The following is a 22,272-nucleotide window of genomic DNA, read 5'->3' as shown; positions in this document are numbered from 1 at the left end:
AAGCCTTATCTAACATTAAGAAGGGAAAAGAATCAAGCAAACCCGAACTGAAGGACAGTCTATAAGATACCCTATCAATACCCCTTAAAACTGTCAAGGCCATCAAAAAGTTGAAAAAAATGTCACAGCCTAGAAGAGTCTGCAGAGATATAATGACTAAATGTAATGTTTTATCTTGGATAGGATCTTGGAACCAAAAGGACATTGTCTAAAGCCTAAGGAAATTCATCCAAAGTATGGACTTAATTAATAATGATGTATCAATATTGGTTCATTAGTGTGACAAATATACTAATGTAAGATGCTACTAATAGAGAAAGCTGGGAGTGGACTATGTGGGAACTCTGTACTAATTTTGTAACTTGTCTGTACATCTAAAACTATTCTAATATGAACTTTCATTAAAAGAAGAAAAAAGAAGATATAGGCACAATAGGTATAATATTAAAACCTTTAATTTCAAAATGGATAAAAACAATTGTATCTCCCAATAAATTAACTTATATTTTGTATTTATAAAAGTAAAATATAGATTTTCCTCAAACATTTTCAGTAAAGAATTAGTATATTTTAAGGACAAATGCTGTCAATAATAAACTAAGCAAAAGTTACATGAACATATAATTTCTTTCTCTGTTTAAATGTTTTAATAAAATCTGCGGAGTGATTTATAAAATAAAGAGGATCGAATATTATTGAAACAAGTCTTTGAAGTTGTTAAAATAGATTGGCTTCTTTTTCCTCAAAGCTTGATCAAAATATGTCATTTTATTCTTCAGCAGAACATCTTGTATTTAATTCAAAATACTTATTTTTTGCTATTATGACTTACACAACTCATACTTGATGTGATTTTCTTGTGTAACGGCCAGATTGTAGGACGAATACTACTTTCGTAATATAAACACTTTGCAGCTGAGAGATTTAAAATAAACTAAGCAATTAAAAGTTTTAAACGTACCAAAGTAAAAACAGTACAGAAATTTGGGGCATATTTCATCCTAATGTGAATGATTCTAAAGTGTTCTTGTATTTTTGCATACATTAAAAATCATTCACTATAAAATTCAAACATTGATTTGTTGCTCTTTTCAGCAAAGGCATAAAGATACTTGGGGTACAATGACAAAGAATTTGAAAAGTAGGTTCAGTGATACATATGTTAAATGATTTTATGCTTTCCTGTGGGTTGAGTAAAAGTCGCCTCGCGTGTATATACGTGCAAGCACACCAACATATACATATATAATTTTGGACATTCAGTTTGTTTTAATCTGAATAATAATTTAATGCTGACTACAGGGTTTATGTGTTAGGCAACTCCTAACATTCAGAGTACAGAAAAATCTCTGGATTTTTATTTTTCAATTATTTTGCATCCCAGGCAATCCCACGTGCTACAGCTGCAGCAGCAGGTGCAACAATCCACAGAAGCCAAACATCCCAGGGAAAGGTAACTTCATCACCTGTCAGTGAAGCTATAGTCTTAAGAAGATGGGGCAAAGCCTCCCTCCTCTTACCTTTTTGCCCCAGAGGCACAGTTGTGGAAGCTCGGGCCTGGGCAGCGTATTTAAAGCCAACTTTCTAACCTGAGGACAGATTAAAGGATTCTCAGAGAACAAGAAAGTAATGCGAGATCATGGAGCAGTTGGAGCTTGGGAGAGCAACCCTGTAAGGTTGATTAGGAATTCCTAGGCTTACATGTTGATCATTGCTAAATAGCACACTAAAGAAACTAACTATAAAAATACATATATTCTGAATGATTTTTGTCATCTATTTAGCTTAATCATATGAGCTTTTTATGGTATTTACTTAGCTTAAATTTTTTTTCTTAAAATTTTACATCAACGTGTAAATTAATGAATTTATGCAAATATATTCCTCTGTATCATCATCACTCTAAGGTGTGGGGCAATGTGTTAAGAGCTGTTAAGTCGGTGCCAACTGCTGGAGACTGTATAAATGAGTGACGTCCACACTGTCCTGCCCCCACAGCCCTGCTCAGCAACTTATAGACTCATGCCTACGGCTTCTTTTGTGGAGTCAATCCGACTCATCCTTGGTCTTCTTCCTCTTTTCCTGCTGCCTTCTATTTTCCCATTATTGCCTTTTCCATAGAACCCTACCTCCTCGTGATGCGCCCAAAGTAAGACAGCTTCAGTTTTGTCATTTTTGCCTCAGGTTCATTTCTCAAAGACCCACTTGTTTGTCATTGTGGCGGTTCAGGGTATCCATAGAGCTCTCCTCCAACACCGTATTTCAAATGAATCAGTTTTTTCCTGTCAGCCTTCTTCACCGTCAGTCTTTTGCATCTATACATAGTAATTGGGAATACAAGGTATGGAGGATCTTAGCCTTAGCCTCTAATGACACATCTCTACTCTTGATGATCTTTCCTCATTCTTCCATGGCTGCCCTTCTGAGCCTCAGCCTTCTGTTGATTTCTTGGCCACTGTCTCCATTTGAACTGATAAGTGAGCCACGGTAAGCAAAATCTTTTATCAGACCCTTCATCCTCGAGTCAGTCTGTAAAGATAGCCACCACATTAACTCTTATCATCATAAATTTATTTGCCTACTTTTGAACAAATTAATGTAGTCATACAGTATATACTTTTCTGTGTTTGTATTCTCTAGCTCAGCATAATGTCTATGAGATTCACACATGTTGGAGCTTCAAACAGTTTTCCCTTGTTATTATCTGTACTATATCACAGTATGAATACACCACAATTCATTTTCCATTATTTTCTTCATGGGCATAGGGTTTATTCCCAGTTTGGTACTACTAAGAGTAAAAGTTATATATATATTCCTGTGTGTATGTTTCAGTGGGTATAAATATTTGTTTATATAGAGTACATACCTAGGAGTCGAACTGCTATTTCAAAAAAGGCATATGTTTGACCTAATACCATCGGATTTGTACTTTTCAAATAGCATCTTTTGATACCCATTTATTACCCCCTATTACCTATGCATCAGTGAGTTTATTCTATTTTCACATTTCTATCCTCTTCAGTAGTTTCTAGTTTGTCAGAACATTTATATCTTATTCTTACCCCATTATCTCCAACTTTTGTTTTAGTCATACATCTACCATTGCATGTATTAAATGCCTACTACATGAGTTCTTTTTCTGGTTTCTGGTCATGTCTGTGTTGGAGAATGCTCATCCATTAGCAGGTTACTCAAAAAGAGGTTATATTTATATGAAATTTGTACTATTTTCTAGGGGCCCAGGGGATTTCTTTCTTTCTTTCTCTTTCTGTCTGTCTGTCTGTCTGACTGTGTATCTAATAATGTTCTTAATCTAAACAAATTACTAGGATATGTCTTACAGTCAACTATTGAAGGTCATTTTTCTCAGGTACATGGTGGGGCCTTGTCGCTATGTAGATACAAAAATTTTAATTCCAGAGATTTTTCCAATTTCCAGAGATCATAGCTCTAATTATTATTACTTCTGCTTTTTATATTTCTTCTTCAGAATCTGCAGTTACATATGTACTTAATCTTTGCTTCTCTTCAGTTTGAACTACTTCTCACTTGCCCTTTTAAACTTTATCTCTCACTTTCATTATCTTGCTTTTCTTACTGTATTTTTCAATGCCCCTCATTAATTTTGGTTTCAATTTATTTCCCTTCATAAATCTTGTAATTTGATCTTTATTTCTAATATAATTTTGCCTTTTTTTCACTTTTTTGATGTTAAATCCAGTCACTATTTTATATTTTCCTAGATTTTTTCCATCTATGTGTTTAGTTTCTGAAGTTCTTATTTATGATATTTTTTCCCCTTTAAAAATTTCCAGACGCTTGCTTAAGTATATTAATTCGAGTTTAAAAAGTTTTCTGTTAGAATTTTCTTATACTCTTTTTAAAGAGACATTTATCTGTTAACATATTTTGATTCTCACTTTTGATCGTCTCTGTTATCTTTTCCACAGTTACTTACCCAGTTTTAGGTTTTTGTTGTCTCATTTGGGGCAGCAGTTCCGGGTTAGAAGTCTGTCACAAAACCATCAGTTCAACACTGCCCTCTTCAGTCAGTACATTGAAGTGCAATTTTGTTTTTTAACAATTTTTTTTTGCCGGTGTTGAGCATTTAGTGTATCTTTCAACTTTGTAGTTTTCTTTCATTTCTTCAAGACCTCTTAATTTCCCCACTTTCTTCCTTTTTTCTATTCACTTCTGCATGGCCACACATTACTGTCCTTTTCCTATTTATTTCCTAATCTTACATCCCAGAAGCAATCGATGACTTCTACCTCAGTAATTACATGTGTTCAAATGTTTTCTCTTTATCTCCTGCTAAGATCTATCAGACTCAGACTTATTTTTAGGTTTTTTTTTTTCTTTCAGGTAGCAAAAGAAATTTTTCTTTCTGAGATGATTTTTTATCCATGCCCCTCATCCTCGAGCCTTCTATTCGTTCTCCTCTTCTCGTTTGCATGTAGCCTCTTCAGAGTGCACGCATTCTCAGTTTCAGGGCCCTGGTCTGAGCTGTCTGCTGGAGTATCATGTTTATTTCTCTACTTCTGCATAAACTGAGGTTTGTAGTCATCTGTATGTCCTGATATGCTGAGGTTGTAGTTATGTTTAGTTTTATTTGGTTTCTTTGTTGATCTGCATGGTTTTATGGATGCTGTGCAGAGAAACTCAGGTTTAGCAAATCGAAATTATTTTAAAATGACCTAGAATGCAAAGACATACATTTCTATTGGAGTAGAATTTTTGATCGTTTTAAGTTTAGAAAATATAAAACATAATGAGATATAAAACTAACTACGGAGATGACTGTTGTGAAAATGCTTATATAGTATTTTGTGAAAAAATGCACAAATGTACATGTGCAGATATTTATAATTTGGATCATGTCATATAACTTTTTTAAATTTTTTCCTCTAAATTACATATTTTTTTGCAAAATTCCTCTTATTGTAACATTTTTCAGCATGATTTTCCATAATATTTTTTAAAATATGTCTTAGAAATATTACTTATCATAGATTGCCAATATCAACATATTTATGCATACTATCTAAAAGTAATCTTGATGTTATTACAAATTTGAAAATAAATCTTTACATACTGTTGAAAACTCAACAGTATGTAAAGATTTATTTTCAAATTTAAAGGATAGTGGGTATTGCTTTTTATTTCTGACCAAAGTAGTTATATTTATTATTAAAAGATGGTTACTTTTGGATTATTAATGTTATAATTAATTGTGGAATGATTTATTTTGCAAAAGATATTTTTAAATATCTTTGAAAAATCTAGGCAAAAAGCCTGTAAAATTGCAACAATCAGCATTGCTGTAAAATTTTAAGAATGGATAAACATTGCTGAGTTATTGGATTCACTAGACCATCTGTTCAATCTATTTTTCAAACATTCTGTTTTAATACATTACTAAATATGTTCCCGATGCTCATCCCCTACCCACAACAAAGACATGGGAGATTTCTTAGTGTAAAAACTTTTTTAAGAAACTTATTAATTTAAATCCAGAATATCGCAATTAGCTCAGGCCTGGTAAAATTAGTCTTCTTATTATCTTTAAGTAGATGGCTGATAATGTTAACTTATTGCTCCATTTCCTTTCACTGGTTGAAGAATGACCTTCTAACTTTCATATCATGCCTGCTGTGATTCTTCTATTTTCTGCACTAACTAAGCAATGATATCCAAGTCACATTTCTGCGTTCCAGGTTTCATTGGAGAGGACGTTTTGAGAAGAGCTCTGACACTGACACACTGGAACATGGGACATAAAGGTAAATGAGACATAAAGTTAAATCGTGTTCCTTTTCCCACTTGCATCTGTCTAATAGAGATCCTGGATAAAATGTATCATAAATGAGTAGGGTAGAATCTCAATGATCTTGGGCACATAATGAATATTGACAAAAGAGTGTCAGACATTTGGACTCAAAATACTGAGTTAGTTTATTAGTCACTGTATTATTTTTCCTGTGGCTGCTGTAACAAATTACCACAAACTTTCTGATTTAACAGAAAGTTATTCTCCCACAGTTCTGAAGAAGTCTGAAATCAAGGTATCAGGCAGGCACGGTTCTTCCAAAGATTCTAGGGGTACATCTTTCCTAACCTCTTCCATATTCTGGTGGCTCTAGGTTCCTTGGTTTGTGGCTACTTAATTCAATCTCTGCCTCGTTGTACACGTGGAATAAACACCACTTGATAATTGTATATAATTCTCTTTATACATTGTTGAGTTACATTTGCTAATATTTTGGTGAGAATTTTGCACGTATGTTTGTGAGAGATTTTGGTTTGTAGTTTTCCTTTCTGGTAATGTCTTTTTTTTTTTTTTGTGCTAGGGTAATCTTGGCCTCATAGAATGAGTTAGGAAGTGTTCTCTCTGCTTTTATTTTCTAAAATAGAGTATAGAACATTAGTATTATTTCTTTCTTAAATGTTTGGTAGAGCTCACCAGTAAATCTCTCTGAGCTTAATGTTCTTTTTTGGAAGGTTTTTAGTTATTAATTCAATTATTTTAAAAGATATAGTCCTATTCTTATTTTCTATTTATCCTTTCGTGAGTTTTGGAAGTTCGTTTGTTTTAAAGAATTGGTCCTTTTAGTCTAAGTTATCTAATTCGTGGACATAGGGTTATTCGTATTATTCCTTTACTATCTTTTTAGTGTTTATTGAATTAGAAGCGATAGCTCCTCTTTCCTTTCTGATATTAATAATTTGTGTCTTCTCTCTTTTGTCTTAGATATCTTGGCAAAGTTTGGATTTCCTCATATACTATAGTGTACTGACTCCTGCCATAGATCCTTGAGGAATGAAGGTTTAGAAATATGTTTTGGTGAGAATTTTTTAAAATTATATAATTTAAATGAGGTATAAACATTAGCATTTATTAATTTTTCTCTTCTTACTTTTTCTTCAGTCTTCCTTTTCTATTACTCTCATAGCTTCTTATAGTTAATTTATTTATGCCTCTTCACTGAAGACATGTTCACTCCGTTTCTTAAGCTATTCATGACTCACTACTTGTGCGTAAGCTCCTTTAGACATTCCACTAAGTTGGGATTAGGAATTACTTATCTTTCTAGAGACTAATTTCCTTGTCATTGGTAAGGCTGCTTTTCCTATGAAATATGTTCTGCTATTTTAATATCAGCATCACTGTAAGCAGCAACTTCAATATCTCAACTACTTCTAACGGCCTAGTCTAGAGTTACCTTTTATGAGTTCAACAAAAGAAAGAGACAAAAAAGAAGTTTTATATTTATACATCAATAGTGGGAGAGTACAGGGGATTACGGCTTCTTTGCTTGTGTACGTGATTTAACCGAAAATCAAGGCGCTCACCAGAATTCATGAGTCTCATTAGGCCAGGATACTGTGGGAATTACAGGCACAGTGGACTCACTGCTACAATTTAAAGATATGACAATACCTTCCATTTTAAACACTCTATTTGGTATTTCGTAAATACATAGTTTGTTTTCTGTTTTTATTTTTGTGTTTTTTTGTAGGGTTAGGTTTCTCCTACCCTACAATTTCTCCTTTCCGAATTGATACCTGTGTTAAAAAGGCTTACCTACCTTCGTTGCCAAGAGAAGGTGCCTTTAGATCCATGTGTCTGTCTTTTTCTGTTTTGTAAATCTTTGGTAGTTTCTGTGATAATACATTATATTAAATACTAGGTTCCCTGCTAGCTTTTTCTGGCCCTGCAGATTTTCTGTGACATGGTCACAGTCTCTGTTGTACTTATGGTTTAGGTCATCCCAATCCACAAGCTCCATTTAGGGTCACCTCACCCCTTACTGCAGTGAAGGACCTATATAAAAGCAATTTCATAGACTCTTTCTGTGCACAGGAAAAGCTGTTACCTAAATTGCTGAAGTATAGGGAGATTGTGAGCATAATCCTTCGTGGCTCATTTCTCTGTTGGGCTCGTTCCAGATTAATGTAGGGACACTTGAAAAGGCAGTCTCCTCACAGAATCCAAATGGAGACAGGAAAAACATCTATTGTTTTAATTTGCTCAGGCTACCATAGCAAAATACCACAGATCGAGTGACTTAAACAATAGAAATATATTTTCTCAGTTCTGGAGGCTGGAAGTTCAGGATTACAGTGTCAGCAGGGTTGATTTCTCCTGAGGCCTCCTTCTTGCTGCCTCTAGATGGTTGTAGGCAGTGTTCGACTGTGTATGCGTACCCCTGGAGTCTCTTTGTGTGTCCAAATTTCCTCTTCTTATAAAGTCACCAATGAAATTGGATTGGCGCCAACCAATCCAATGGACTCATTTTAACTTAATTACATCTTTTAAGGCCTCATTTTCAAATACAGTCGTATTCTGAGGTACAGGTTAGGACTCTAATATATGAATTTGGGGAAAATATAATTTAACCCATAACATCTGTGTCTGTCTGTTTGTCTGTCTATCTATGTATCTATGTATCTATCTATCTATCTATCTATCTATCTATCTAATCGTTTCTATTCTCTCTATTCCAACAGCAGGCGTTTTGATCTAAAAAGGACCTTATGTTTTCCTTTCGCCTCCATTCTTTTCCCTCTCTCACTCTAAGAACCACTAAATTTTTAAAGATCCCCTTTTCCCCCTCTTGATTTCCTGTCATGCCTACTTTTCCAGTCACCTGGGAACATGGAGGGTAGGGAAATTTAAAAAATACACTGACAATAGTATTGTAACTACATTATTTCATCTTCTTGTTGATAAAACATCAAATATAGATATATTAAAGAATTCTTATATTTAGACAGTATTTCTAGTAAATAGAAACTTTTTGAAATATATAGCGGAAAACAAATATATTAGCAATTTATAAAACATGGTAGCTACAGATATAAACTTTAAATAAGCAAAAATAAATAAATAATTTTAGAAAACTTTTTGATGCTTTAAAAACTTTTATAGCCCCAACAATTATTGGCTTTATAATATGAAAAAAAGCATTATAAATTATAACAAATAATAATTAGACATGGTTCCCTCGGGCACATAAAAGTTCACGTTAGTCTCCCGGGTGTCACTGCCTATGGTATCCCACATCTCAATGCTATCTTTAAACTTAGTTTAAAGTTTCCCATAAACTGTGAATTTCAGTAATTGAGTTTTCCCAAAACACTGAATTACATTCTGTGAGAACATGTACAAGGAGGATTAAAAATAACAAAGAGGATTTTAAATACATAAAGCTATCAGAAAATTCTACATCAGAATTTGCCTTTTTTATTGTCAAGCATTGTGCAAATGTCTTAAACTGAGTTTACCGTAATAAGAAAAATAGTCTCATTCTGCTAAGAATAAAACGAATTCAGCTCAAACGAAAGCAGAGTAATTTTTACTATAGAGACAATTTCAAAATGAGTAAGTTTTTGAACTCAGACTAATATTAAAATAAACCAAAAGCCTACTCAACAAGGAGAGATTGAAGATACTTCCTAGAGAGTTGTCATAATTGGACAATGTGAATTCAATAAGTTAATCACTGACGAAAGATCACGGAGGTTTCAGCATCTTGCAAATGACCAACAAAGAATAATTTGAATTAAGGTGTGCCATTTGCAACTCTTTTTGAGACACTGATATATCTTAATAGATAAGATGATAGATAGGTAGGTAAGTAGATGATAGATAGATAGAAGATAGATAGATATAAACGGATAGGTAAGTAGGTAGTAGAAATGTAGATAGGTAAACAAACAGATGGTTGGATAGATAGATGAGTAAGAAGAAACTGAAGAAATAGATTCTTTGAAAATGTTTTAAGAATTTAGTATTTAGGAATTCTAAATACTTAAACGTTTGAAAGGGATAGGAAGAAAGAGCCAGGTACTGGTGAGTATTTTTCCACCCATATTTGGAAATTAGAGCTGCTGTCGTTAAAAAGTGGTAGTATCAAAAGGAGTATGTAAGGACTAGAAACAATTACAATAGCAATTACAGAGGCCCTACTTCTCAAGGCTTTAGTTCTCCTAAGGATACTTCTTAAGTAATTGTTCTACAATAATGTGAGAGATATTTATTTCTAAACGACCTTTTTCCTCTGAACGTGTCCTTTTTTTATTGGACTACCAATAGTTTCTTCAATTAAATAGCACTTCCTTATTAGTAAAATGGATAGGTTTGATGTTTTCCGATGGAATATCTAGCATCCATTAAAAAGGTTAGGAAGGAATGTTCACTTTTCTTGTGGGTGATTACAAAGACTGTCACAGGCAAGCATATGCTCTTCAGGCTTCCTGAAGTACTGATTGTAATGGATTTTTACTGATGTGTCTTTTTTCCACAAGACAAATTAGAGATCTTAAGAATGGAACTGACTAATTTCTACATGTGTGTTCTGGAAACTACTGATGGGAGGTGTCTTATGACAAAAAGATAAACATCAAAAGGGTCTAGAGGTCTTCCAAATAATCTTTTTAAAACATGAACTTCAGCAATCAGTTGGTCTCTTCGGAACCATATCCTGGGAAATTTTCCAGTTGCTGACTCGTCAGCTTTCAAGCTAAGTCCAACAACTGTGCTCCAGCTTCTCTCTTTCCTGATCCTGCCCTTACTTAATTCTGCATGCCCAGCATGAGGTTCTTTTTTTTCCTGTCACCTCTTAAACAAACCTACTCTACTTCTCTCTTAAATATATTTTAAAAAGTTGTTCTGCTAAGACTTTTTTTAGAGTAGTTTTAGGTTCACAACAAATTGAGGGGAAGGTGCAGAGATTTCCCATGTAGCCCCTGCCCCCACATGTGCACAGCCTTCCCATTATCAACATGCCCCACTCAGTGGTACAGTTTTTACAACTGATGAGCCTATATTGACACGTCACAATCACCCCAAGTCCATGGTTTACATTATGGTTCACTCTTGGTGTTGTACATTGTATGGGTTTGGACACATGTATAATGACATGTATCCATCGTTATGGGATGGAACAGAGTATTTTCACTGCCCTAAAATTCTCTCTGCTCCACCTATTCATCCCTCCCTCCCATGCCACCCGCCTACCCTGCAAACCCTGGTCTTTTTACTATCTCTATTGTTTTGCTTTTTCCAGGGTGTCACAGAATTGGAATCGTAAGGATGTAGCATTTTCAGATTGCCTTCTTCCACTTAATATGCATTTGAGGTTCCTCCCTGTCTTTTCATGGCTTGATAACTCATTTCATTTTAGCGCTGAATGATATTCCTCTGTCTGGATGTACCACAGTTTATCCACTCACCTAATGAAAGATGTCTTGGTTGCTTCCAAGTTTGGGCAATTATGAATCAAGCTGCTATACATGTCCAACCTTGGTTTTTCTAGGTAGTTTTGTGTAAACCACCCAGAATCTATTGCTTTAAAATTAGCCAAAATCTGACCTAAGAAAACTTCATGACATTCAAAAGCATCTACCATTCATTGTTAATTCTGACTTTCCTAGACTTTTTGGAGTAGCATATATTGGTCTGAGTGACAGTTGGTCTTTTGGATCCTGAGCTGTGCACAAAATCCCTCAGAATCCTTCAGTTTATAACCCACAGCTAGAGCTTTTTCTTCTGCCATAATCAGCACTGCAGGTTCACCATCAGTCAAGAAAGAAGACTTTGCAGCTGGCATTGCCGTAAGGCTTGTTGAATGCAGGTTTTTTTGCTTGTCAATCTGCTTCAGGGAGGAAGGATGAATGCCATTATCTTTGGCAACTTCTTTTTCCTGGTACTTTGAAGGGTGCAACATCAGAAAGGAGTTCTCTAACCTTTACCTGCTTGGCCAGGCTGTGCAAGCCCAGCAAGTACACATCCTGTTCCAGACAAGAAACAGCAAAGGCAGCAGCCAGAGGTCTGCAGTGTGGCCCATGGTCCCGCTGGTGGGGAATGTGGCCTCCGCAGGGAGCTCAAGAGATAGGAAATTCGATCCGAATTTACAGATTAAAGACAGTCGCTGACTTAGAGCCCTGGCCTTTTGAAATCAAGAATCAGTTTCCTCACACGCAGAATAGGGACAGCAGACACTGACTCTACACCACTTACCATGACCACATCATACTGGCCAGAAGTGGCCAAGCACACACTGTGGTTACGGCTTGGCTGGCGGAGATGCAAGGCATGGTGACAATGTGAGCAGGAGAGCTTCTAGCCACAGTGCTTGTTTTCGCTTCCTGTATAGCTGTGCCAAGTATGATATAATCAATAACTTCCTTTGAGATACGGGTCCGAGGCAACCGATTCGAAAGCGCTGCTCTAGGCAAAATCACACAGCATCAGGTCTTTGCGTGAAGTACCTGACAGCACAGATGGAGGGCAAACACCATCCACCACGATGCCTAGGTCTTCTTTGATTAGGTCTGGGCTGCTGGGTCAGATCACAGCTGGGAAGAAGAGCTCCGAGGTCTTAGAAAATGTGAGGGTTCATTTTGATGTACTGGGAAAGTTTTTAAAAATGTAAGTCAAGAGGAAAGTGATCCTGAAAGTTCTCACCTTCGTTCACACCCACTCAGGCTCCTACTGCCAGTAAGGTTTGAACCAAAGTGGCAGGACTTGGAGGGCCCAAGAGGCGGGTCCAGCCTAGAAAGGATCCTCCACACCTGCCTGCAGTACCTGTGGGCTTTGGGGGCCTGGAGGGCTGCCCGCCAGCCGCCTGACTGGAAAACCCAGCACCGTCCCCTCCTGGATGGGCCTCCTTCCTTCCAGAAGAAAAGGGCCTGCCAGCCCCAGTTGCCAGAAGTGAAGGGTAAGGATAGGGGGTCGGACACCAACATAGTGTGACACTGGGGTCTTAGTCAGGCAGTATGTCAGGAGCCTGACTGGGCGGGGCCATGGGAAGAAAGGTCCTCTGGTCCACAGCTGGGAATTAAAGCGCTTTCCACTTTCATCCTTTTCTGCTGGGGATGCTGGCCTCCGGGTCAATTGGCAACCTGTGGCGCTTTGGCCTCCAGGATGCTCGGCTGCTCAGATGAGGCTTGGATGAGGGCACCCCAACCCTGGGTACAACTCCTGTGGAGACTGGGCCTGCCCCTCAGCTGTACAGAATTCTAGGTTGGTGAGTTTTTTTTCTCAGCATTTTAAATATTTTATTCTACTCCCTTGCATGGTTTCAGAGAAGTTGGACGTAATTTTTATTTTTGTTTTCCTGTAAGATGTTTTTGTGTGTTGTGTGTGTGACACTCCCTCCCCTCCCCCCGCCCCCGCCCAATCTGCCCTATCCTTGGCTTCTCGAAGGATGTTTGTTTCTTTGCCTTTGATTTTCTGTAATTTGAAAATGATATGCCCAGGTGTAGTTTGGTTGGCATTTATTCTGCTCGGTTTTTCTGATTTTCTTGCAGTTTCCTGTATCCGTGGTTTGGTGTCTGGCATTAATTTAGGGAAATTCTCATTTTTTAATTTTTCAATTATAGTTGACATTCAATATTATATTAGTTTTAGGTGTATAGCTTAGTGGTTAGACATTTATATATCTTACAAAGTGATCCCTCTGACAAGTTAATTACCCACCTGACACCATACATACTTATAATAGGTTGACCATATTCCCCATGCTGTGCTTCACATCCCCATGACTGTTGAGTGTTTCGCAGTTGCCAATTTGTGCTTCTTAATCCCTTCACCTTTGTTTCTTCTATTTCTTTCCCTCTTTCTTAGGCTTTAGTGAACTACTCTCCCCAGAGGACGAGTCTTGTTAAAAATAATAGAGTATTCCCTGGAGTATTTCACAATGGTTCCCTTTCCCTCCACCCTCCCAGAAGACTAAGGGGATTTTTCTCTAATACTTACTGCGAGAATCTGGTCAAATTTCTCCAAATAAATCTTACAGTATTGTGGGGGCCCCTCCGTGACTGGGTTCCCCTGGAGTTATTTAACTCTCAAGCTTGTCCACACTGAGCCTCCAGCAATTCTTCAGTTACAGTTAAGTCTTCCTAACACTCTTCTCCCGTCTCTGGTGCTCATGTGGTTTCATCTTGCTATCTCTGCTCAGATCAGTGCAGAACCTGAATTCTTTTCTCTCTCTCCAGTGTTGGGGACAACGGTTTGCTGGTTTGTTCTGTGTCCTCCTTCCTTTTAGGGACCTGAGGAGTTTTTGATTTTTCAGACTGTTCAGCTTTTACTTGACAGCATAGTGACTTTCAAGATTCTTATATGAAGAACTGCAAAATGCACCCTAAATATGTCATTTTAAAATAAATTGCTTGGCCGTCATTTAATGCCTATCCAACAAGATGTACATCCCTCCCTTGCTAGAGAGACTGTGGCCCTGCACCGTATTTCCTAAGCCAGGAGTCTAAAGTCATCTTGAACACTCAGTCCTCCTATTACCTGTCTCACAAGGGAACAAAAGCACTAGAATACACTAGTATTTAGGGATCTTCTTTCTCTGCACCCATTTATGAGACAATTGCCTTTACCCCTTTGCCTACATTTATTGTTTACCTAGAAACCGAGTGTGTAGATATATCTTGTTCCCAGAAGCTCTTTGGTAAATAGCTTAATGTGTGTGTGTGTGTAGTATGGTGTGGTGAGAGTCACAGAGTAGGCAACTTAAGTTGTCCTTGTATTATAAATTTTTACTCTTGATCCCCAGCTTTGAGCCTCTAGCCGCTCCTAAAATTACAGGTGAAATTAATAACAATCATTCTCTTCTTTCTTTCTCTCTCTTAATAGCCTCTACATTAGACTTTTTAAATGTTAAAAGGTTGAACTGCTTCTCTACTGGGAGCAAAACAAAGGAGAAAAGAGAAGTTCTGAGCATAATTGTGAAGTTAAACGTCATGATTCTGTGGTTTCACAAAGGTTAAAACCTACATTCTCCATGTAACAATGCCTCAGAACACTGTCACCAGGCCATCCTGGTCCACTACCCACTTGTCCCAACATGTACTAAAATCCGGTTAGTATCAGCTACCACTTAACCGAAGAAACCTTTTTTACTAAAGAATAGATAAATAATTTAGTCTGTCTACTTATAAAAATATCCAATTGGTGAGTAGATATAATGTCACTATGTATTATTAGAACAATTGTTTATTTAATTTCAGTGTGGTAAAATATATTTCTTCACTTTGTGAAAGTTTTATTTTTAACAAAATTTTATTTGCATATTATTGTCTCTTTCCTAGATTAGACATTAGTGTTTCTGCCTTATTGATTTGCAAAAAGTAGTGCTGTCCAACCGCTCTGCACAATCACCAGTGTCTTACGCCCAATATTTTACTGGACTTTAGGGACCATTTTATGCATTTATCACCCTGTGCTGCTGTTCAGCAAAATGCCACAACAACATTTGTTAAGCATACAGAGACCTAAAGAACCCTTTGTGGTGTTTTTCACTCTGATTGATTTTGGGTATATAACTGCTCTCCAATGGATAAGAAGCAAGAAAGTAATTTTGCTTTACCAAATAGCTCTCAATGAAAGTGATCATTGTATTTTCTTATAGGAAAAGAAAGGAGGTCCGGGGGATTTTTTTCAGTGATGTATATTCACTTAATCCCTTACCAATAACCTTGTAAAAAATCAAAGAACTGATTCTTCCCACTCCCAGTACACGCATTTTATTTAAACACATCAATAAACCACTCACCGAGGAAAAAAATGGGAACTTAAATATAAAAATGTATATACATATGATCTTTGTCCTTATTCATATGATCATATTTTAGAAAGTAGAAATACTGCATATTTATGTTTGTACATTATAATTTTCACTCAACTAAATAGAAACATTTTTGTATTTCTCATTAACATCCTTGCTACAATACAACTTTTATTATGGAGTTGTATTAAAATTTATTAAACTAATGTATTACAGAATATTTATGCTATTTCTAAATGCTTACAAAATCACAGCAATGTTTCAGGGAATGTTTATATAAATGTATTACTAATTAAGAGTAAAGGTATAGAAGAGAGATTACTGAAAATGAGTCATTTTATGTTTTTTGGCACGATAATCAATCTTGGTATTAATATTATGTTTGATAAATATCTTTTCAAAAGAGAAAAATAACATTATTGTTGTTTTAATTTGAATTATTTTTATTAAATGCAAAGTAAAATAACTTTGGTATGGTTAATTGCCATAAGTATCGTGTATTTTTATCTATTTAAATTTTGTTTGTATACTCATTACCTGTTCTCAATTTCAACTGGAGCATTTTAACTTTTTTTATAGTTTGACAGATATAGGGCAAATAGTCATCTTCATATTTTTTTTTCTTTTCATGTTTATGTTAAATTTTACTTCACATTGAAAATTTACATACTGATTTCAATCAATAACTTTTTGATAGAGTACTTTATTTGTATCTAATTTGAAAGGCTTTTCCTGTCCCAAGACCAGAGATGTATATATTATAATTTATATTCCTGTTGTTTAATTTGGCATTTATTTTTAATTTTTAATTTTTGCTTCTTTAATATGTTTGAAATGTATATTGGTGTATGGTATAACGTAGAGCTCAAAATTTGAATAATATGCATACTTTTTGAAAGTCTTTCTTAAAAAATTTTCAGGTAACTTAAAGGCCTCCTTGCTTAATTCCTACTTATCAATATCTACTTACTTAACTTTTTTTACCAAATTAATGTTTTCGTATTACTTTATAAAATTCCATTGAATTTTTAATGGACTATCATTAAATATTTACATTAATTTGGTAAATATTGTCTTAAAGCTCATGATGTTTTATTTGATGTTGTCAAATCTTTTAAATCTTAGTGAAATTTATGTGAAGTAAGAATTTCCAGCTTTTTTGTTTTTCAGATTTGTCTATATTTTTAAATCCAGAATGGAATCTGAAGTTTCCATTTATTTTAATACATTATATTATTTTCCATTTAGGTTTTCTATCAGTAAAGGAGGGTGGGAAGGAGGGGCACGTTAAGAAAAGACACAGACTCCAACACAGTTCCAAAGCAAGTTCAGCCAGGCCAAAAGAGCGTACGTGAGCCCAGATCTGCAGGTGGCGGAGTCTTGTGTCTCACAAGAATGGAACTGCATTAGGACCACTGCTGAGCCCAGTCACTGGTGGGGACAAGCCTTTGGAAAGGGTGACCATATTGTGAAGGCAGTGATGGACCCACAAAGGCAGCAGCTGGGGCCATCAACCAGTTATGCTCCCTGTGGCAGGAGAGGCAGATTTTCATGGTTTCCACAGATGCTGTCTGACATTCAATGGAAAATTATTTAGTGTCCTCCATTTCCTAAAGCCTTTAATACTTTCCAGTTAAAGACATTTTGGAAAGGCCCTGCTAGGCTTTTCTCTACATACTTCTTATTTTCTTTTGAAAAAAAAAAAAAAGTGCGTTTTCTCTTAATGGTCTTTTTTAAATCTTGACTTAATAGGGACAAAATTCCTAGGAGCTTCGGGGTAGGAAATGATGGCCTTTTCTGATTTTCACATTTATACAAATACAACTTTTCTTCTTATTTTCTTTGATCATTTAGTTCTGGTTTTGGAAAGGAAGTTAGAGGACATGCTCATGTTTTCATCTTTCTCAGAAGTTCCCCTGATCCCTGTTGAATCCACCAGCTTATTCAATTTATGTGTGTAGCTGAACGATGGATCTTGTCCTTGCCTGAATCCTTCTAAATGCAAATGAATGAGGTCTCTGTACTGAAAAGGTGATTTATTTTAGGTAAGGTTTCTGCTTGGTGATAAGTAAAATGGTTGGATAGAAACATGAACAAATGCAGTCCAAATGAACATTGCTTTTTGGAAAGAAAGCATAAGAGCATGGATTCTACTAAATCTGTGGAGAGGTATTCTTCTCTGTGTTTCCCAATTAAGTATTCCTGAAAGATTACTTGTGCATTCGTGGAGCAATTAATTAAATTTGGAGTTGTCTTTTTAGAAAGTTAATATGATCAAATTAAATTCTTGGAATGTTAATTCATCTTTCAAGGAGTGCATTGCACATCCCTGCATTAAAGATACCCCAAAGAAAAACACAGAGAAGCCATTTTATCCTGAAGCCATTGCAACTGAAATAGTCTCCACCAGTTTGAATTTTTTTAATGTTATGCATATATTATAAAGATATTTGTAATGAACTATAGATATTATCCTGAAGCGTGTTAACGTACAGTCACTGACAAATATTTTTAAGTTAGAACCAAGGTATTTTTATTAAAAAATGATCTAGATTAGTGTTCTCTCCATATTTATAATCCAATGTGGTGTCAGTGATTGTAATTTTTTTTTAATTAAGTGAAGTGAAAATTATAGCAAAGAAATAAAACCAAAAATTCAAAAAAACAACTTGTAACTAAATTTGAATACAGATTTTTAAAAATTGCATCATTTCCTCCAGTATTTTAGAATTGAATAATTACAGCTAATTTAACAGCATTTTAAGATTAATTTCCTTTGCTGAGTCTTTCCAAAGCAATAGATATAGTTTTCATGCAAATACACACATATACACAGAGTTTCTTTGGTACATACATATCAACAAATCATTTAATACTTTATTAAATCACCTAGTACCTTTCACAGTCTTAAATTGCATGATTGAGTTGAGAATAACCTCAGTGGATTCTTGGTGCTCAACTCAGCTAATGGTAACTACAAGTGCCAAGATCTCTTCATAAATTACTTAATAGTTGTCAGTGTTTTAAAGATATGATTATCAGTAACTATACTGCAGAAAAAATGGAGGAAATAGATGGACTCCAGCAAGTTGCTTAATTAGAAGATGATTAAAGAAGCTTCTAGACCTGCAATTTCTACATTTTCAATATTTTATTTTTGTGGTTTATTTGTAAATAATATGACAATGTGCTACATCAACATACTCTGTAAGGAAAAATGTATGGGACTGTCTAGACGCATTTAAAGATACAAGCTATTTCAAAACGCTTGATAGTGGAATTTGCTAGGCATCTTAAGCTATGTAATTGTACTTAACAGTTACATAATTATTCTTAATGACATGAGAGATGAAGAAACAGATGAAAGTAAGCAGTACTTTCACAAGTAATATGCCATAATTATTCATACACTTAATAACTGATTTAGAAATTAAAGGTATCTCATTAATTAAAATAATTATCTTCCTAGAAGAAAAAAATCAACATAAAACACTATACAGGGAGTACTTGAATTTTACATTTGCTGTTTTAAAATTGGTTTTGAATTGGTTAAGAATACTGCACTGTTTAGTCTTAGCTACTTTTGTGGTCAGCCAGGTTTATTATTATAGCTGCAGTTGAGATTTCTCAATGTTACAGCTTTTAAAAGATCTGAATAATAAGGAAATCAAATATCTTACTGGATGGAATCATATTCGGTCTTCTCTGAATAATCTGACCTACATAATCTAATTCTTGATTTCAAGGTATTATTCCCTATGGACTTCCTGAAATAATTTGAATATATGAGAAATAATTATTCCCCATGGACTTCCTGAAATAATTTGAATATATGGGAAGTTTAATTTTTCAAGCATGAGAAACCAAGTTTCTTGATATTTCTTGTATATAACAAATGCTCATAAATTCCTAAAGAACTGTTTCATTGACATTTGAGCTTTGAATTGTTTCTAAATATTATTTATAGTCATTAAATTTATCTCTATGTGTACTTTAGTTTCTACAAGTAGTTGTGATCATAATTCTGCTTAGTACTTCCGTAGGGAACAGCATACATGTATGAATAATTAAAACTTTAAGTTCAAGTTTTTAATGGGTTTATATATTCATGAAAATAATTTTTCAATTATACCGATGCTTCGGTGTTTACGAATGCCATAACTCTAAAACGAGCAGGAAGATACTGGCAAATAAACTTCATTATTCATTTTTATCACAACTTAGTTGCTTTTATTGCTATTTCAGCCCTAAAATGAGGGCACTCAGTGCACTGAGCATGAGCAAAACTATTAAAATTATTCTGTGTGATACCAGGATGCCCTTTTCCGGACCCGTGCTACGGACGGCGCTTGAATATTGCCAAGAGTTTTAGAGCCGCTGCTTGGGTTTTATTACTGTGCTGTTGGAGATGCTTAACCTGTGTACCTCGCCTTCCTTCTGCTTTGCCTTCCTGCGGACTAACAAGCCGTTGGCAGTGAGAATGGAGAGCTGTGTGCATCTCATGAAATGATTTCTAAAGGAGGTTTTCAAACAACTCTCAATGTACCCTTTCTTCCTTAAGGAACATTCGTTTTCTCTTTTCTCCCTTCCTTCTTCTCTCTTTCCCTTGCTTTTTCACCCTCTTTCTTTCCTCTTTCTTTCCTTCCTTCCTTCCTTCCTTTCCTTCTTCCCTTCCTTGCTTCCTTCCTTCCTTCCTTCCTTCTTCTTTCTCTAAATAATATCTTACTGAAAATCACTTTTCTGAAAGGTACAAAAATATAACTCCTGCTGCTCACATATAGAAAGCAGTAAAAATTTAACATTTAGAAACTGTGACTCTGAAAATAGTGTTTTATGACTTAAGTGCTACATGTTACTGTGTTCAGAGCACTTTAACACGGAGGGGCAAGAAGCTTCATAGAGAAAGTATTTGTAATTTTGTCCTCTGTAAACAACTTTCATAATCTGCTTTCTTAGCAAAACGTTATCTGGGCAAAATAAATACTTATTTACAATGCAGCAGGTTAGTCATTCACTCAGATAGTAAAAGCAGGTTATACAGGCTTTTCTAAGTTCAAAAGAACATTCTGTTATGAGAATAGGTGGCCCAACAGTACATTACATAGAGGATAGACTTCTTAAGACATATAGCTGAGGACAAAGGGTAGGTGATCAAGCTATGCCCAAAGTGTGTGTTTTCCTATTGTTCTCCCTCAGTGTAACCTTTATAATCAGCCATTACGAACGTGCCTTGTACAGCACGCCTCCTACTGGTCATTGCACTTTCCATTGCGAGTAAACTGTAGGGGCCAAGAACATGCTTACCTGGAACCTAGTGTCCCCTCTCTTTCATCGTGGAACTTAGACCCTGGAACCATCTCTAGTTCCTCCATGGTCCTTGTCCCCAAGGCTACACAAGGGTTAGACTTTCCTGCCAACGTGCTTACCACTAGGCCCTAATGTTAGTCCTGGGCTTCCACCGTTGACTAAGGCAGCGGTCTCCAACCTTTTGGGCACCAGGCACTGGTGCTCCTATGAGAATCTAATGCCTGATGATCTGAGGTGGAGTTGAGGCAGTGATGCTAGTGCTGGGGAGCGGCTGCAAATACAGATGAAGCTTTGTTCTCTTGCCCGCTGCTCAGCCCTGCCGTGTGGCCCGGTTCCGAACAGGGCATAGACTGGTACCGGTCCATGCCTGGGAACTGGGGGCCTCTGGAATAAGGGGTCGTGGGTGGATCTTGTATCTGAGGGCTAAGATGTCCCTTTTAGTGAGGATTAGTGGGAAGAGAAGGGGACACACTGGGTGCCTACATTTGTAATAGACTTGACCCTGCAATTGCAGATAATTTTTAAAAGAGAAGCTTTTGAAAATGTCTGCTTTGTATCTCAAATCAGCTCCCTCTAATTTACATTTCCTAGTTCTCTAAAGGGCTGTTAGAAATTTATGCCCCAAAATAATACAATGTCGTAAATATGTTTTTCTTTTTCAAAATATCACTTTACTTCATTGGACTAAAAAATACTGTTAGTGTCTTTTCATTATCAAATACTATGTAAGCTATCACGGAACCAAATGCTAGGTGTTTTCTTATGTGTGGATTCATATTTCAGTTATCATGATAACTTTCAATTTGTTATATACTTTATTACAAACGAAATAGTCTACCTTTGTATCACATCTCTTATTTGAAGTAGTAGGTTTCTAAGAGTGCTCTAAAATATATAATAGTTCATTAATGATTACATTTCTATTATAGTTGTGACTATTATAGTTTCTACCACATAGAAGAGGAAGTAATACACAGGGGAGATATTTCAAAATAAATAATGAAGTCATTTTGTTCTGTGAATGATGAGACGATAAAATGGAACTGGATGCCTAAATTTTGTAATGAGTTACAACCACTCGTTCGTTATAAAACTCCTTCTCTACACCATCAGATAAATCTTTCAAATATACTACAGATTTTAGAAGGAAGACATTACATTAGAATTGAATTACAATCAGAGAAGATAAGCTAAATACAATTAAGGGCCTCTATCTAAACATAAACTTTATGCAGATCATTTGTAAATCCATCCTAAATGGTTGGATTCCAAAATGTTAGATTTGAAAGCTATTCATTGGGTCTTTGGTAATATTTTATGCTCCTCTCTTCTGTACTTTAGGTAGGAAATGAGCTTAATGTGGAGAATCCTAAAAATCTCG

At 35.6% G+C, this 22,272-nt stretch overlaps 1 pseudogene; it reads right to left on the bottom strand.

Annotated features, from left to right (window-relative positions):
• Positions 1 to 2,212: 2,212 nt before the first annotated feature.
• On the bottom strand, positions 2,213 to 20,956 carry LOC120616273 (trifunctional enzyme subunit beta, mitochondrial-like; annotated as a pseudogene).
• Positions 20,957 to 22,272: the final 1,316 nt, after the last annotated feature.

This window comes from Pteropus medius, unplaced genomic scaffold (genome assembly GCF_902729225.1).
Source record: "Pteropus medius unplaced genomic scaffold, Ma_sr-lr_union100, whole genome shotgun sequence".
In the NCBI taxonomy this organism is placed as follows: domain Eukaryota; kingdom Metazoa; phylum Chordata; class Mammalia; order Chiroptera; family Pteropodidae; genus Pteropus; species Pteropus medius.
This window is presented reverse-complemented; position numbering and strand designations above follow the sequence as displayed.